Raw genomic sequence first — 19,221 nt, 5'->3', positions numbered from 1 at the left:
CGCAGTTTCAGGAACCGTGCTCTGGACAAACGTGTTGCGGGCCGTACCGTTGATGCATTTCGTAGCCACGTACCTGGTGCGCGATGCGAGTAGTTCGAACTGATTCCTGGCGGTGCCGTGGCTGCTGTTCCACGATCCGCACACGTGGTCGTAGAAGTTGTCGCACGGGTCCACGCGGCGGTCAACGCTGGCGGCCAGCTCGGCGCCGAAGTCGAAGCAGTCCGACGGGTGGTCGCACCACGGGAAAAGCCGCGCGGCTACCCACATGAATGACACGCGTAGAGCGCAGTAGACGCACGACAGCGCCAGTTGTGCGGGAAGCTTCCAGAACATGGACCGCGCGGGAAGCCTTCCAACGCCTCCCTCGGTGAACTTCCGGAAATGTCGGCTGAGCTTTCAACGATTATGGTCAACCGATGCGACGGTAGAGCCAGCTGTTCACCTAGAAACACCGTTCGCTGCGAGGCAGGTAGTCAGAAGCAACTAAGGAACTCTGTTGCTGCGTTGCTAGGGAGCCTAGAGCGAGTCAGTGCTGACCAATGTTTGATTGCTTGATGCTTATCTTGTGTCGCTTACCCACTACGGGAGATGGTCAAGAAGCCGACGGTTAAAGGGACGGAGGCGAGGGAAAAGCCGAAACGAAAAAGTAAATCAGGGTGAAGTATAGCGTCCCTGATCATTAGGAAATATATTTAGCAGACGTATACAGAAATAAAGATAACTGTATTCATAAATAAACAGTAAATATTTAGTTTTTTTAGGTGTTGATAGAGAGAGAGAAGGGAAAGGCAGGGAGGTTAACCAGAGGCGAGTTTACGGTTTGCTAAGCTGCACTGGGGTGGGTGATGTAGGGGCTGTAAAGACGACAAAGAGCGAGAGGGCAAAAAAAAAAGAAAGAAAGACAGGTAAAAAAATAGCGTTCTGCTCACAGGCGTTCACACAGCCCGGTCGATTTCAAGAAGCGCAGTAGCGCTTGCGCGGCCTTCTGATACGATGCTTTTTTCTGGTGTTAGTAGAACGAGGGATAACACACAGTCAGCGACAAATTGAGCTATCCAAGTATTTATTTCGAGAATTAACAAGGTAGACTTCTTCTTTCACATAGATTTTCCTGCGGCTAAAGCCCAATGAAGAAGCCCCGAAGGAGAGGATATTTGGAGCATATATACAGAAATACTGGATTTTCGTAATGAAAATTCGAAGTAATTCCTCCGATTTCTAAATCGACGGCACGCTAGTCGAAAGTGGCCCGTGGTCTCAGGGTCCTGGCAGGTTGGACACAGAGGCGACGGTGCTAGACCAGACCTGCATAGGTAAAAATGTAATGGTGGGATGCGGCCGCCTAATTTTTTTGTTGACATTTCTATTGTACCTGTGGGCCACCTTTTATTGTCTAATGAAAATGACCAACGATTCAATTACGACGTTTCAATTTTTAGTTTTGTAAGATATGGGAAAAGAGAAAATTTTCTAAACCTAGCCGCAGTGATATAAGCCTAAGTAGGCATAATTGACGGAACTGGTCCATCAGGAGATATCCGTGGAACTGCGTCAGCCATTTCATTTAATTATATACGACGATATCCTGGAACTCCTACCAATCCCACCATACTTATGCGGAGGGGTTAATGATTTAAATATGCTGGCTACAGTAGTGTCGGCAGATGAAATGGGTGATGTCCATACTGACGATGAATCTGCCATGATAACCACTGTTGAATAATTTGAAGGAACTTTAGGGAGAGCTGATAGTTCAGACAGAAAAATGAGCGCGAAATCCGGAAGGCGTAAAGCATTTGCGCCTTCCGGACCAGGATAGTAACTCGGAGAAAATACCCATACCCGCTTCCTCCTTCCTCATTAAGGCACCAGTCGCGATCAAATTATCTATTCCAAACTGCGTTAAATGATGTTATAACATTCCACTTACATATGTATAAGGCAGGAGTTCGGCATTCTATAAGGTCAAATTCAATCTTTATATTATTCAACGGCGTGTATGGGCAAATGATCTCGCGTACCTTAACGTTCAATGGATGTAGTTCAGCTTGTACAAAAAAAAAGAAAAAAAAAACCTGAGGTCTATGTAAGCGGGACCAAAGCTCATCGAAACAATGCCCTTTCACTGGGCTTGTGATCGTGTCACAGAAGAGCCATAAATGTTTGAATATATTCGCATGGTTAGAATGTAGAATCGGCAGTAAAGAGTAGGCACTCGTGCTTCTTGATATAAAACACCGTCAGCAATAAAGTTTTATGAACCAAGAGTAAACCAAGATTGTGACACACTTTGGCAGGTGTAACAGAAAGACAAAGGAAGGAAGAAATGAGGCCGGTACAGTATCTCAGTTTTCCGGATAAAGTCAAAATCAGGTTAAACACCTACAAGGCTCAGAGAATGCCTGCACCATGCAAATACTTAAGTACAGCACTGAGGAACGCGAAAATAACCGAGAGTGCGGTAGCGCCAGTTCTCACATGCGACCCAGCAAATGGCCCTCTGCGAAGATCCATGCACCGGCAAACCACGGTGGCACAGTCGTAGTTCATAAGTGTTCATAAGGTCGTGGCGAATGTTTGTGGTGCTGCTGCGTGTGGGAAAGCGACTAGGCAGGTCAAAGCATAGGAGGCAGAGGAGGCAAGAAAAAATCACACTATGCTTTTGCTCACCATTCGCAGTCAGTCCTTTGTCGGAGTGCACAAGCAGGCAAAGGGGATGACGGGAGACAATTCGTCATTGTTTTGTTTTATTTTCATGATGCTGCCTTAAAGTTTCGGGGCCGTTGCGCATGGCGCTCTCAATGGTGTGTGCACGAGCATCTGAGACGTAGTGTCTGTTCGTTGAGACTGCGATGATCGTCAAAGCACAACAAAGCAAAACGCCGCAATAGCTGAGATGCCGGCGCCTAGAGGAACGGAGGTCGTTGGACGAGCACTGTGGTCAGTGAGCCGTGCCTGTTGTCTCGATAATACATCTGAAAAAAAAAATACACCACCTTTCTTTGCCGGTTAATTCTATATTTGAAGGAAAAGCAGAAAGTCGTTATTCTAAGAAAATGTTTGCTTTGAATATGGAGGAATAAGCTTACACAGGGTTAAAAACGATAGCCAGAAATTCACGCAACCATGGCTATCTGTTTGTCCAAGACGCCTGGACAACAGCTGCTAGCATTCAGTTTTTCTCGCACGACGCTGAGAAATGGGTAAAGAGGTACGTCACACCATTTGGGCGCTGACTGCAGCGAATGCGGCAGTTGACCAAGGTGCAACCGTCTGCCGCGGTCGATTCCCGCACTGCGCATAGGCTCTCTGCAGCTGTCTCCGGGCAAGTTGCCATCGTCACTGGATAACACCTTCACTTCGTAACTTAGCCACCACTAAGCTCTTGATATGCGTACTGTCGGGTTGCCTCAGGAGAAACCTTATTGAAGCGAAACCCCGCAACTCTCCCCTTTTTCAGGGCTCACGCACTTTGAGTTGCTAATGGTGCCTTGAATAGTTACGCTTTTGTGGTATGACACACACACACACACACACACACACACACACACACATATATATATATATATATAATCATCAGTCTGGTTACGCCCACTGCAGGGCAAAGGCCTCTCCCATACTTCTCCAACTACCCCGGTCATGCACTAATTGAGGCCATGTCGTCCCTGCAAACTTCTTATCTCATCCGCCCACCTAACTTTCTGCCGCCCCCTGCTACGCTTCCCTTCCCTTGGAATCCAGTCCGTAACCCTTAATTACCATCGGTTATTTTCCCTCCTCAGTACATGTCCTGCCCATGCCCATTTCTTTTTCTTGATTTCAACTAAGATGTCATTCACTCGCGTTTGTTCCCGCACCCAATGTGCTCTTTTCTCATCCCTTAACGTTACACCCATCATTCTTTCCATAGCTCGTTGCGTTGTCCTCAGTTTAAGTAAAACCCTTTTCGTAAGCCTACAGGTTTATGCCCTGTACGTGAGTACTGGTAATATTTATATTATCGTTAGTGACCACTGTAACTTGCGGCAGAAGGCTCAACTCCTAATAGGTTATGGTGCGAGATAAAAATATATCACAGACTACTGCCGAATCAGAAGTTTGAACACTCTATATAGTGTACTGTTTTCCTTTCATGGCAATAAGGGTAAAGAACTTGGCTAAAGCACGTTGGCGGGCTAGTTGGTTAGAGTGCAAGATAGAACAGTCTGTGTGTGTGTTTCTTTCTGTACGTCTTAGTTGAGTGCGTTTACACAATCTATCAAGGATAAAGAAGTTGCTTTCTATAGGCTGGCGTACAAAACTGCAAGGGTTGATGGAAATGTGGTGAACATTGCTGTCCCCTCCCCTTGCATCACCTAGCAAATAAGGCACGTGGTGCAAGCTCTGCGGATGTCTCGGACGGCAAAGACAGCGACAAGTACAAGAAGGGTGGCGGCGATTTGCGGGCTGTGACGTTCATGGCTACAATAACTCATTCACGCGTTTATATAGGAGGGGAAATCTTGTTCTATGCTGTGTGGCCGTGGTGCTATCGCTGGAGACGTTACTCAAAGGGAGATATTACAAACTACTGCATCCTTCCTTCTATAGCCCTCACCATCTCGCCTTGAGCAGCGTGTGAAGCTTCCCGCCAGGATAACTGCTCAATATGTATGGGACAAAACTGCATCTCTCTCTCACATACCCACGTGCGTCTTCTGATTCTGTACATATTCGCGGAGAGTACTACTGCTAATTATATTCTGGGGTTCTATATGCGGAAACCATAATATGAGTGTGAGGCACGCCGTAGTGGGGAACTCCGGATGAATTTGGGCCAACTTTGGTTCCTTAACACGCACCTAATGCATGGTACACGGGCGTTCTTTTGCATTTCACCCTCATGTAAATGCGGCCCCCGAAGCTTGTATTTGATCCCGCTGCCTCATGCCTAGCAGCACAATGCCAAAGCATATAAGCAATCACTGACGGGTAGCAGCACTGTTGTTTCGTCGAATGATCTCGCCTTGTAACAATGGAGCCTTAGACACAGCAAAAAGAATGAATTTACCTGGAGCTGAAAACACCAATCAATCCTATAATTTTAGGCCTACCTATGAGTTCTGGCGCTATATTTGACCGAGGGGCTGCTATAGAAAATACGCGCGATGGAATCCGGATGATCACTCGCCATCACACGGCACGTGTGGACGGCGGGCACTTACTAGTCGCCATTACGTCGTCGCGCCGGCTTTCAAGAACTTGGAAACGAGTGCGACGCCTATGAGCACGAACGTGAGCGTAGCGACGAGCGCAGCGGTCGAGACCAGCGCCATCGTCATACGCCTGTCGATCGAATCATCCTCGGGCGGCGGCTGCGGGAGGTAATCGGTATCCAACATCCACAGCGAGTTAGTCTCCTCGGAGTCATCCTCATCGTCTTCGAGAATGTCGATGGCTGTCGGATAGTTAGAGCCCATTCCGCTCCAGTAGCGTGCCACGCTACCGGGTGTGAAGCTGCCAACGCCCGCGCTCGCAGCACGAGGCGGTGACCAAATTGTATAGGCTGCCGGGACGATGGTCGGGTACTGCGGCTGCAAGGATTTGGCTTCGCTGACGTACGCTTGGAACTTGTCAAGCACAGCCGACGGGGCCACCCTTCGGAACAGAGGATTGCCTTCCCGCGCGTCGACTCCTTCGATCGAGGTGGTCGATTCGCTTTCGTAGGACGGTTCTTCCATCTGGAGATTCGCCGGAGCCTGTTTACCCTTGAGCGGAGGTCTGGGAGCAGCGGCTACCTTCACATCCGGCTTCTTGACAGTCTTGGAGATGGGTTTGCCTTTCGCACTAGCCTTGTTCGTGGTTGCTACCGCCTTTGCTGCAGCGACAGCATTCTGCGACCGAGCGTTATTGTCTAGTTTCGGCTTTATTTTTGCTTTTTCCGTGGCACGAACAGGAGGTTTGGTCGACGTCGGCTTCGTATTTTCAGCCAGTTTCTGAACAGGAAGTCTGGCCACAGTCGGCTTCGCCTTTCCGGGCTTTGTCTGAACAGGACATTTGTTTGCCATCGGTGCGACCTTTTTGCCTGTTTCCTGAACGGCGGATTTATTCACCATTGGCTTCACCTTTTCAGCCTTTTCCTCTCCCTGTGGCTTCTGCGCACGTCCGGCATCGGCTTTTATTGACTGAACGGCGTTGCGCGGAGATCGGACTCGTTGTTCGGGCGCAGGCAGACGGCGTTCTGTGTCCTTTGCTTTGTCACCCTGGTGAGCACGGAAATGCTTTGAGTCGGGAAAACGGAAAGCTGTAGCTATGCGCGTTCTCAAGTCCTCGCCTATGTTAACTGAGGAGGAGCTGGCCGCCGTTGTCTTTGGTTCCTGCTGTCGCCCCGTCCTTTGTGGTGCGCCTGCGACAACGTAGAGGTGAGAGCCGGCATACGGAGGCGTGCTTACTGGAAGCGCTTAGAATTGTTCGGTTGAGTACTAGACACACGGCATATGTGGGTGAATAACGTGATGGACGACGAATGCTGCGAAAAAGTGGCTGTTCCAAAATTTCATCTATGTTTATGTATTACACGGATTTATTTCTCCTCGAATCTGAGCTTACAGGAGCACTAGGATATTATGCACCCTGCCTCACAGTATTCTGGCCCTGGTGAAATCTGGTTGGCTCGTACGAATATTGTTTCTTTAAAATCACGGTGGAGAGTGCTGAAATCGAGACTCGGAAGCGCGCAGTGACGTCATTTTCTTGACAGTTTTTGCAGCTTTTCTTCAGGGCTTAGAAGAAAGACTCATGTAAAAGAGAACGACATAGAACCAACTTCAATAGGTGTTTCAGGCCAGGCTTTACAACTTCTCAAATGCCACTCATACCCCAAAACGAGTATATAGAATACGGCATAATTAAACTAATAACCTAACTAATCGCACTTCGACAAACAGTCTGAACAACGCAACGCTACAAACAAGATGCCGTTTTTTTTTATTTATGAATACTGCAACCTTGTACACAAGATCATAGCAGGTGGGAAACATTGTGTTAAAATACAGAATAACAGACACAAAGAAAACAAAATTGCACATAGAAATTCAACAAGAGAATACAGCGACAAAGTCAATTAACAACAATCAATTCAAATGCTCTTGAAATTGGGCAAATTGCGTCACTATATTTTTAGTGTTCATTTGATTCTGGTTCCTTGAAACACCAGAGATATCGTGACTGCTATATATAAAACTTGCAATAAGTTTAAGAGTGCTGTGAGCAAAATATGAATGCGAATATACAGATATGCGAATAGGCTTGTTCAGGACAACGCAAATAATGTTAGCCGTACGTTCCTCTAATCTTTGTCCAGTTCGAACGGGTGCTGTTTTACGTAATGTATTAATGGGATGACTCTGACATACTTAAACAACCCTTTTCTTTTTACAAGAACCAAGCTTTGCAGTATAGTAGTTCAACGCAAGCGGATAAGGCAAATGACATGGTGCTTGAAGTCATTTTTAGCTACTGAATACATTTTGTTGCGACGATACGGACATAGAGACACAATCCCGCCGTCACCGAAGTGCTGCCCAGGGCGTGACGGTGTATGTGCAGCCCACGTGACTTGTGTTGGAGGTCGCGTCACCTGCTGAGCTGTGGAGGCCCGGCGCAGTCAAAATAGTAAAGCTGCAGCATGGAACGACAGCTTTACAGAAAGCATGCGCACTTCCCGCTACCGGTATTGCTGGTCACGCGAGCGTTGTGAAGGCTCATGGTCGTTGGATGAATTCTCGTGTGGTTCAATGTATGTCTTTCGGCACGTGACGCCAGGCTTATTTCGTATGCCGCCAGTCCAAAGTTCACTGCAGTTTGTAATGTCCTTGGTTATATTGCGCTCAGTTTTACACACACGATATTAAGGAAGGACAGGACGTGGACCGACGTAGCGCAAACTACCAACTGTTTAATACTGTTAAAGAACGCGCTTACATACAAGGAGATATGGCGCGCGGGGGGGGGGGGGGGGGGGGTTATAATAGATATGACAAGTTGACGAAATGTGATCATAGTTCGGGTCAGGCATACATCGTTCACTTGCACCCGTTCGCACTGGCAAACTCGACCTCAGCTTTGATAAGCGCGATGGACGGAGTGCTTACGCACATTTCTTTTTCTTTAGCTATCGCAAGCGCCTCCCATATTTCTCGCTCCGTTTTTGTTTTTAATGTGCCAATGACTGTGGTGCTTTCTAGTAGCGGAGAGCATTTGCATTGTTTACAATGTGCAGCCAAGTTGCTAGGTGCTGTCAGAAGCTGGCACGTGTATTTGTGCTCGCGTAACCTATCATTTAGACAACGTCCAGTTTGCCCAATGTATACTTTCCCGCAATCTAGTGGGATTTGGTAAACAACTGATGTAGCACATTCCACGTACTTTTCCACGTGCTTAGTCTGACAGACCGTAGCACTAGGGTTTGCCTCTTTGGATCCTGCGTTCACCCTCTTGCACATGCCTTTTAGTTTTTGTAGGGCGGAGAACAGAACTTGAACATCATGGCGTTGGGCTCTTTTTTGTCTTATGTGACAAGCCATGAATGTAAGGCAACACCACACGTTTTTGCAATTTTTCTTTTTCGTGTGCTTTCTGCCTTTTCCTGTTGGTTCTGATTTCGGGCAACAAGTTTTCACATATTTGCACCACCATGCTATTCGGGTACCCACTGTTTCTTAAGCGGCTTACTTGCAAATCGATGCTCTCCCTCACAGCATGGCGGCATGATTTTTCAATTGCTTGACGGATGCAAGCCTTGGCGATGCCTCTTTTTATGATTTTAGGATGGCATGAGTGATACCTCAGGATTTCTTTTTGTCCTCTAGTTTTGTAGCACCAGCAGATGTGGGTGCCTCTGAGCCTAATGTTTATGTCAAGGTACTGCAATCTTGTTCTCAATCTACTGAAAACTTGTTGCCCGAAATCAGAACCAACACGAAAAGGCAGAAAGCACAGGAAATAGAAAAATTGAAAAAACGCGTGGTGTTGCCTTACATTCATAGCTTGTCACATAAGATAAAAAAAAAGACAGCCCAACGCCATGATGTTCAAGTTCTGTTCTCCGCCCCACAAAAACTAAAAGGCATATGCAAGAGGGTGAACGCAGGATCCAAAGAGGCAAACCCTAGTACTACGGTCTGTCAGACTAAGCACGTGAAAAAGCACGTGCAATGTGCTACATCAGTTGTTTACCAAATCCCACTAGATTGCGGGAAAGTATACATTGGGCAAACTGGACGTTGTCTAAATGATAGGTTACGGGAAACACAAATACACTTGCCAGCTTCTGACAGCACCTAGCAACTTGGCTGCACATTGTAAACAATGCAAATGCCCTCCGCTACTAGAAAGCACCACAGTCATTGGCACATTAAAAACAAAAACGGAGCGAGAATTATGGGAGGCGCTTGCGATAGCTAAAGAAAAAGAAATGTGCGTAAGCACTCCGTCCATCGCGCTTATCAAAGCTGAGATCGAGTTTGCCAGTGCGAACGGGTGCAAGTGAACGATGTATGCCTACCCGCCGTGGTTGCTCAGTGGCTATGGTGTTAGGCTGCTGAGCACGAGGTCGCGGGATCGAATCCCGGCCACGGAGGCCGCATTTCGATGGAGGCGAAATGCGAAAACACCCGTGTACTTAGATTTAGGTGCACGTTAAAGAACCCCAGGTGGTCGAAATTTCCTGAGTCCTCCACTACGGCGTGCCTCATAATCAGAAAGTGGTTTTGGCACGTAAAACCCCATAATCTAATCTAATGTATGCCCGACCCGAACTATGATCACGTTTCGTCAACTTGTCATATCTTTTATACCCCCCTCCCTCCCGCGCCATATCTCCTTGTATATAAGCGCGTTCTTTAACAGTATTAAACAGTTGGTAGTGAGCGCTACGTCCGTCCACGTCCTGTCCTTCCTTAATATCGTCTGTGTAAAACTGCGCGCAATATAAGTATGAACGTTCACCAGCTAGCCGCCTTCATTGCTTCACTAAATTGTAATGTCCCTAAAATTTGGAATTGTGCTTGCTATAATATTCAGATATTTTGTCATCGCTGTCAATGTTGCGTCGTTCGAGCGAAACTCATATATTCATTTGCAGGACGTCTATAGTCGCTAACTACTCGAGGCAAATAATCTGAATACATTTCTATATTTTCTATACGGCTTTGGACACACAACGGAAGGTAGAGCTACCCAGCGACATCCTGGCGCGTGCAAAAGAGGGAAGAACACTGATCAAGTGTGTGGGGCGAGCCAGTGATTTGCATACACCGGCGGGCAACGAGGAGTTTTGCTCATGCGCACACCACGTAGGAGTTTAAATGTGTGCGTCGTTAAGTTTAAGTCTACACGTCCGTTTGGTTAGCCATAATGTAGAACACGCGAAGGAGTTGGATGAATAAGTTTTTTTTTTACTAGGAAACCTCATATTTGTGAATGGGCGAAAAAAAAAAACGGAGAGAGAAGAAATGAACACTAAGGGAATAAACCCGTGCTTCGTGTGCGATTCACATATTTTTACATTGATTTATTTGTTGACACCGTCAACCCTGATCTTGGGTCATTACAGGGAGGCTTGTCTTCACGGCCAAACGCACACAGTTGAGACACGCAATCAAGTATGGAAAAAGATGAGGCTGCAAAGTCCGGGGACCTCATTATCTGGTAGACTGGGTTTCAAGTACAAGGATGGACAGCATGCTCGAAGGCCCAAGAGGAGGGCGTCCTACAGAGCCGCATTTTCCGGAAAGAAGAGAAAGAACCTGCGTGTCACGCGTCCTCGATCGCCGCACTTCTCATTGCGCGAGCTCTTTCTTGGCGCTTTTAACTGAAGTTATACAATGCTAAAACGCATAACTAAAGCTTTAAAGTTATGGATATTCTCTGCATTAATACCAAAGCTGGGTGGTACATTCTACATTTCTATCGCATCATCAAAAAAAAAATAATCATGAAACCCACCGGTATGCGATAAATTAGGCTGAATGCTCTGCTATTAATTTGCACACTTGTCCTTATAGGATATCGAATATACCTTGACTTTCGTTATATCTACGTGTTGTTGCAAAAAAAAAAGAAAAAAAAAACTAATCAATGCTTTTCCTCCAACGCCTCTACTACAACACTCCAATGTCTCTAAAGTTCAAGTAATTACCATCTCAGTAAATGAATCGGTCGGCGTGTATTTGGAGCTGACGAAACGTGCTGCCAGCCACTCAAAAATTTCTGTTTGCTTTCAGAACTTTCTGGTGTTGGCTTCATTACACTCAATATACTTAGAAATAGGACGAATAACGGTTCTATACAGGCAAGCAACGTAACATCCTTTCTCGGGCGCATATTTTCTTTCTCAAGACAACAACTCTTAGTTACCCTTCGAACAAACGATGTCAGCATGTGAAATGTGTGCACGGTACAGTAATTTTGTGTGTGTGTGTGTGTGTGTGTGCGTGCGTGTGCGTGTGTGTGTGCGTATGTGTGTGCGTGTGTGTGTGCGTGTGTGTGTGCGTGTGTGTGTGCGTGTGTGTGTGCGTGTGTGCGTGCGTGTGTGTGTGCGTGTGTGTGTGTGTGTGTGTGTCAGTGCTCAGCGATTCAAACGTGATACTCAGACTGCATGGCGGTCGGCGCCTTTTGCGCCACCGGTCATCGCTGAGTAGGCCGAATGCAGTTACAACGCATTCTCGCTTTCATGTGACAAAAAGATTCAAAAAGATTCTCGCTTACATGTGACACACAAATGCATCATCTCTGCCTCACCAGCGCCCGCCGGTGGCGCAAGACAGTCCCGGCAGCCATGCTGTTCGAGTATCGCATTTCAATACTTGCGCGCTGTACGTATGGTTCCGATGAATTGATGTGTCTCACCTGTCTGCGCAGGTCTCACCAGCGGAGCCACAGCGGCTCTGACCTTCTCTCTCGGATCGAGAGGTGTGGGTGCGCCAGGGGTAACCATCACCGTGCGCGGAGAGGACGCGCCCAGGCGAGGTCGGTTGAGGTCTGCACCCCAAGCCCTGGCTCCCAGCACTGGCTTGCCGGCACGCATTTCCACTGGCGGGTAGTGCTTTCGTTCGGGTGCCGCACCCTGGTAACCGACGGCGCCTCGCGTCTGCTTGCTGTCTGCGCAGCACCGTCAGGGTCAGGCAACTTGTGAGACGGATCCTCTTTTGGGCCAACGGTTGCACAGATCGGTGTTGGGTGACAGCTAAAAGTGACACGCACAGTCGTCATCAGTATGAAAGGGCACAGCGATTGTTCGCCAAGGACGGTAACTCGTGATGCACGGGTTCAAATTTAGGAGCTTGATACATGAGAATAGCGTGGCTGTTGAAGTTTTAAGCCTGCTTCGCAAGATGCGATTTTAATCGCCCCGGGAGTGGGATTTCGATCATATGCGATGGAAATCGCAGTCGCTGGTGTCGAGCCCCCCTCTGCCACTGACACCAAACGATTGGTCGCATGTCGCACCGATCGCAGTGATCTGTGCGATTTTTCGTCAGAATTGCGCCGAGAACTGCGATAACTATTTCGCAATTTGTTTTGTTAAATGACATCTGTCGTTCAACAAGCCCTGAACAGTGCAAAAAATTGACTGCAGCCGTGGATTAAGGAAGCGATACCTATCATTAGCACCGACACGTACGCAAGGCAGATAAAAACTCGGAGGTGAGATTCGGTTCTGTGATTTCTATGCGTTTGTTGACACGCTACGTTGCTCATCAAGCGACTTCTTTTATTTCTTTTCTTTTGTTTCACGTTGCCTTGGCGTTCTGAAAAGACGCACTTTTGTGTGCCTTTCGGTTATCTATATGCACTACAAGCTTTAAAAACTATGAGGTGTCACTCATGAAAAGACACGGCCTTCGAATGTCGTCCAAATTTTCTGGTTTGTTGCGTACAAGCAGCTCATGGTATAAGAAAACGCTACAGTTGTAGCGTTTCATGCTCTTACGGACGGAACATTTTAAGCACTATGCGAATGCGATCAAAGACGTGTCGAGGGGATGTGACATGACGGCATAATATCCGACGCTTCAACGTCACACGATACGCGTCATCATTTAGCTGCAGTCTGTCCGTGTCGGCTTGCACGCGTACTTTTCCCGGGGAATTAACCGTTTCATTTCAAAATTGTTACATCCGCTGTGAGACGGGATTGCTTATCAAGCTCACAAAGAGAACCTAGAGGATATGTATCGTAATGTCTGTTATACAGTAGGATATTTAAAGCTTTGACTAGGAATAAATAGTATCGTAGACTTTTTTTTTGCAGCATTGCAGCACCATGAGCGTCATTTAAGCTGTTCATTCACTTTTATTACCCATCATTATTTTCCTGCATGAAAACCAATAAACTTCCAAGATGTTGCTGACTTTGTATCCTTAGGGCACCGGCATTAACCACCATTTTATAAGGTAATTTCGGATTACACTTACATCAGTGTACTGAATTTATTTTGTTTATGCTGGTCGTAACATGATAACAGTATTTTAAGAAAGTGCCTTGTCGTAAACATCCCTTCCTCTCCTTACTTCTCTAGCTTGAAATCTTGTAGAACACGTGCAACACTGTGGAAAATAGTCAATCACCTTGTTTTTTTTTTTTAAACAGTAGACGATACATTAAATAAAAGCAAACGGAGACCATACTGAGATTTCAGCCAGTTGCGTCCCCACCTGCGAAACATAGCATCCTTTCAATTGCAGGCGATTCTTGCATCTCCAGGGCTAATAAAGTGTGCACAGGGATCACGAGGTATAAACAATGCCTAGCAAGTCAGAAGTAAAGTTGTTGATAATTTTGCACTGAAATGTATTACTGCATAAACTGACATAGCCATATCCTGTTAGCAATGTCCCTATAATTACGATATCATGCAACTTAAAATTTGTGCCAACACAGACGCACATTTGTGTATCTGAAACTTACTTTTGTTAGGTTGTGAGATGTAGCTACTTACTGATTTATTCCATGGTGTGGTTTAATGACAAGTGTGCGCAGGCTTCGAAAAATTCTACTCAGCCAGGCTCATACGAACTCAGCCTCATGGTTCGTTCCAAGTCTTCGTGAGATGAGTCTAGTTCACCAACTTATGTTTGCATTACGTGACACTGAAGTTGTGACCTGTGCGGTGCGTCAGTAAGCTAACATTGCATAAGAGTGCGTGTTGCAGCAGATCAAAATAAGGACAATTGCGCAGAGTGAGTTTTACACCGTTTATATGACCGCTGCGAGAAAGCTTCGCTTCATGTCAATTCCAGCAAATTCATGGGACTTGCATCATATTTTTCCCAATACTGTTGGCTATATTGGCAATTACTGGATGGCCGCATTTTGTAGATTTGAACAGGAAGTTGAATAAATGGCTGGTGCAATATATTACAGAAAAAAAGAAACGTTTGCATTACTGAGAGTGCAACAGTCAGAACACGAGAAAAACACACGAGCATAATAAGATGCACACGAATGCTAGATACATGGTAACAATAGAATTCAAACAGCGCTAGACGACAGGACCAGAAAGAGAAGACAAACACGGCGCTGAAAGATTATAAGCGCTGATTATAAGATTATAAAAGCGCTGAAATGCTCGGAACAGCCCAAAGAAAATGTTGCGGGGAAAAAGTTGTAGTCATGCCTTATGCGCACGCGTTGTCACATCGTTCTAAGAGGGTAGGGGCCAAGTATGGTGTGAGGGTCGTTTTTTCTGCTCCGATGAAGCTGGGTAAATTAGGCGCAGCGGTTCAGAGGAAGCAGGAAGGCTTTAAACGGAATGCGGCATGCAAGGTAAATCATGTCAATAAGTACATCAGTTGCAATAAGGCCGCTGTCTACTAAATTCCTTTATCTTGTGGTCAAACTTACATAGGCCAGACAGGCCGTTGCATCAACATTAGACTAATGGAGCATGCCGATTCATTGGACAAAAAGACACTAACCTGGCAAAGCATTGCAGTTCTTGTAGATGCGTACCTTTCTTTGACGACACACAATTGTAATTTTTTCATAGTGACAAGACTACCAGAGAAGTCGCTGAAGCATTTCATATAATCAGAAAATGTAATAGTTGCGTTAGCAACACATCTGTAATCTTGTCAGCTAAAGAAATGGCATTGCTGCATAAAGGGTAGATTGCAAGGCAAGTACTTCGCGTGCGTATGTTGGCTGTCCGGAATTTGTATCTGATCTTCGATGTATGACCGGGCGCATGCGTGTCCAGTTTTTGTACGTATAAATCGACTTCTTACTTCAAATAAATCAGTTGTAAGTCAGCGCCGTGTTTGTCTTCTCCTCTTTCTGATCCTGTCGTCTAGCGCTGTTTGAATTTTATTGTTACCATGGAACACCAACTCGCCCAATCTGCTGCCCTTCTGCTAGATACATGCAGAGACGGAATCTCAATTTGGTGTAGTTGGCCGCCATCTTTTGCAAGAAGAGAAGCACAGACCGACACTCAAATGAGACCACGCATAATTATACTGCTTGCCAGGTCCATGGGCTATAGCAGAAAAGCACTTGGAACTTAGCAGTTACCTCAAGATGGCAGCTACAGACGCTGTTGCATTCCACAGCCGGCCACTCGACCCCTCAAGTGTGTTCAGTCTTTGCATGTACTTAGATACACTTTTTATTGTTTACAGCTTAACATTTTATAGTGGTCATCTGAAAAGTTTCACTTTGTTTGGATTCGGAAGCTTGGACAGGTAAACAGTTTCATTCAATTATTGTTCACGAAGAAAGTTCTTATAAAGACTTAGAGAAACTGTCAATGCTTTACATTTTAACTCAGAACATGCGCTATTGGCATTCAGGCAATGGCTCAACAGCAAGAAAAGAATTAGTTTCCCGCTTTTTTGAGCACTGGGTTAATGCAGACAATTCATGCAGGCATAAAATTTTACTAATACAATCCGTTGGGGAATAGCAGATTAGATTTTAACTTGACGCGTTCTTTGTAGTTTCTTTTCGGTTATTCTAGCTTGAAATGAGTCTTACTAGCGTGCTATAACCTTGGTTTAATACAGGTTAAGTACATGACTAGCTTAATAGATTGAGATGCTTGCTTGAAGTTCCATTGAAGGAGTCATAACCTCTGCATGCTCCAGTGACATAGGTTTTTGGCAATCTGTGGTTTTCAGCCCATCTTTAAGAGAATGGGCTGAACCAGGCTGAAGCACACGCATGGCAACAGGATGGGCGAATGGTTACTGTAGCTTCCTACTTTGCGCTTGCCGCTGCGAATACGAAATTCTAGGGCTCCGTTTTGTTATTAAATAAACAGAGATACTCCTAACAGCATATTTCTTGTTTGCCGTGGAGCTACGCCGCGGTGCTACGTACTGCAGCATATCGATTTAAGCTTCTTGATACACATTCACAGTGTACTAACAGGGCGAGACACAGGACGAGGAAGTAGACGAGGCCCGTGTCTGTTAAAATGGTATGATACTACGAACTCAAGTGATTGCAGCTCCTCAAAAACGTGGCTCTCGACGTTCGCGCCTTTAGAGATATTCAAATAGACCGCCTATACCTGATTACCGCACACGCGCTGCGATGCAACAACCAGTGTTGCGCCAAGTTCGTAACACAAATTCCCCTCATCGTACCGTAATCACCCACAGATCATTTGCGGCTTCCTTCGGGGGCAGACGTGGGCTTTAGAGTTAGTTCTTGCTGCTGCGTTTGGAGCACAAATATGGCTAGTAGTAGGCACCGCTTAGGGGCAATTACGAGTAATATACGCGCATAATTTCTTCAGAAGCTCACGCTAAGCACAGGTAGCGCGAGGGTATCTATGTGCTGACACGACGGCTTCGCTGCACCCGAATTCCTAATGCTGTGTATGCAGTGAAGATAGCTATATGGGATTGTTGCCAGGTGCTCTTGTAATTTGTTGTAGCGCTGCCAGAACGGCGGGTACAAGGCACACGAGACCGCACAGAGCGCTGAACGACCAGCTGCGAATAGCAGTTTACGCCCGCCATGTCGTCTCGCACTGAACTTCAGGAACCGATGTTGCGCAGTTGAATACAAATTTAAAACTTCGAATCATTTTTTAAATAAGAAAACACGCGTAATACTAGCTCCCACTAAAAGCAGGTCAATAATATCACAATGTGCATGTCTTTTTTATTACATTTGAAGAATTATATGGTTTAGGGCGCACAAAATCTTGCCGCTAGGAGCCACGCGCGTCGCACCAGCCGAGCAGTTAAAATCAATATCATGTGAACTGAGCCCTCTAAAAATCTCATTGCGACGCTTGCGACTGCACAAATATTTTTTTTCGCTGCAGTTGCAGCATGTAAAAGAGTCTTTTGTAACATTCAATGCTTTTACGGAGGGCATTCGCGTTTAGACCCTACGGGCGTCTGAAAAATTTAGGTGTGCCTTTCCATATTGATGACTTTTATACAGTGCTCGAAATATTCCCCCGAATGTCTTTCTTTCCCAAAAGTTGAAGTTACAGAGTCATGCCAGCTCGCTCAGCACTGGTCCAGTTGAACATGCCGACGAATGACAGAGGCAGCATACTTTACGTGACCATGACAGAACTAGTCATTGGAGGCGTTCCGGCCAAAACTAGATTGCAACAACCTCGAGCGTGCTGTGTTATTGGTAGCGAAGCTGAGTGAATTGGACGAGTCCGTATTAGACGCAATAAATTGGACGCCTGGCCGCATTTCTGCCCCTTTAAGGCGTCCGGAAACGACGAAATATATATAGGAAAAGTAAATATGCATCCCCTCTCCTCATTGAATTTGAAACAAATAACAGAAAAGAACGGCCAAGAAAAACGCCACGGAAGCACGTGCAAATAAGAGCACATGCTTATTACCTATTTATGATCTCTGTGTCGCGCCATTTCGGGCTACATAAATTAGTGTCCTCCGACAATCATGACGAATGTCGACGTAAACCATAACGTCATTCACTCCTACATAACGTCTTTCGGTACCTACTGACTTCATTTGTTCATCAGCTACATCACATCGGCCACCAACGCCAGGCCGTTATGTTTTCGTTCGGTCTCAATAGCCGTCCAGCTTGCCGACATCGCACCCCTCCCCCCTCCCCTCTTATTACGCTGCAGACGTGTAGCAGTCCTATCTGGAGCAGTGGCCGCATGTCACTTACCTTCAATGCAGGGCAGTAGCGCTTACGTGGACGTGGCGACTGTTCTACCTTGCGGAGCTTCACTCCAGCCCAGTTTTGTTGCAGCCGCGATCACAAGCGACCAATCTTCTTCTTCTTCGTCCTACCGTACGGCGCACGAGGGAACGAAGAGATGGCACCGTATTTCACCAAGTAATACGGTTGAGAAAGCGCTACACCACTCATGCGAACGGCATGTGTGCTAAAGCAAGCTAGTATCTTATAATCAAAGTCGATGAATGTACTTACTACGTGTCCAAGAAACGTTTTCAGAACGTATCATTTCAAAGCGAAGTTTCCTTTGCCTACTTTTTTGAGTGTGGCATGGCTGCTGGGTGCTGCTTGGTAGCTCAGCGGATGCACTGGTGGATATTTATACGTCGGTGTTGCTGTGCATGATCGTGCGAAACCCAGCATAGCACAAACCGGCTTCCAATCTATGCGAACCGAGACGGCTCGGGGGAGTAAGTAATATGCGCAAGCTAGGACATGAGCACGAACTGAAACGCGTCATCATCGTTATCCTTCTGTCGTCATTTCATCGGCTTCACTCCGTTGTGATCAGTCTTTAGTTGTTATCCCGTGGACATCAATCCTCCGCCTTAATTCTCTCGTTGTCCCTGCGTTCTGATTTCGCCGTTATCAAGCCACCGTCACGCTGTCATGATCATTTCGTCGTCGCCATTTCACCATCATACAGCCGTTATTATGCTGCCGTAATCGTGCTGTGTTTAGTACATCGTGATCTCGCCGCCGTTGCCATGCCATTGTCGTACAGTCGTCTTCATGCATTCGTGGTCCTAATGTCAGCATAATATCGTCGTTGTCATTAAATCCTCGTCACTCGAGCTTCGTCATTCGATCGCTGTCACGTGATTGTCGCCATGCCATCGTGGTCATACACACATTGTCTTCCCACTGTCGTCGCAGCGCCGCCATCACGCCGTCGCTGTGATAACACCGCAATCATTTCATAATTGTCATCCCGCAGTCGTCATGCCTTCGTCATCATATCGCCTTAGTCGTTCCATTGTCGTCTT

The 19,221-nt window shown here is 46.3% G+C and overlaps 1 long non-coding RNA gene across 1 annotated transcript; it reads right to left on the bottom strand.

The window, feature by feature from the left end:
* Positions 1 to 2,731: 2,731 nt before the first annotated feature.
* Positions 2,732 to 18,267, bottom strand: LOC140216488 (uncharacterized). The gene is made up of 3 exons (XR_011893176.1): positions 18,164 to 18,267; positions 11,890 to 12,226; positions 2,732 to 2,975 (listed from the first exon to the last, which is right to left on the bottom strand). It is a non-coding gene; the product is annotated as an uncharacterized lncRNA (long non-coding RNA).
* Positions 18,268 to 19,221: the final 954 nt, after the last annotated feature.

The sequence above is a fragment of the Dermacentor andersoni genome, chromosome 3 (genome assembly GCF_023375885.2).
Source record: "Dermacentor andersoni chromosome 3, qqDerAnde1_hic_scaffold, whole genome shotgun sequence".
Classification (NCBI taxonomy): Eukaryota; Metazoa; Arthropoda; class Arachnida; order Ixodida; family Ixodidae; genus Dermacentor; species Dermacentor andersoni.
The sequence above is the reverse complement of the archived record's forward strand: the minus strand, read 5'-3'. Positions and strand labels throughout refer to the sequence as shown.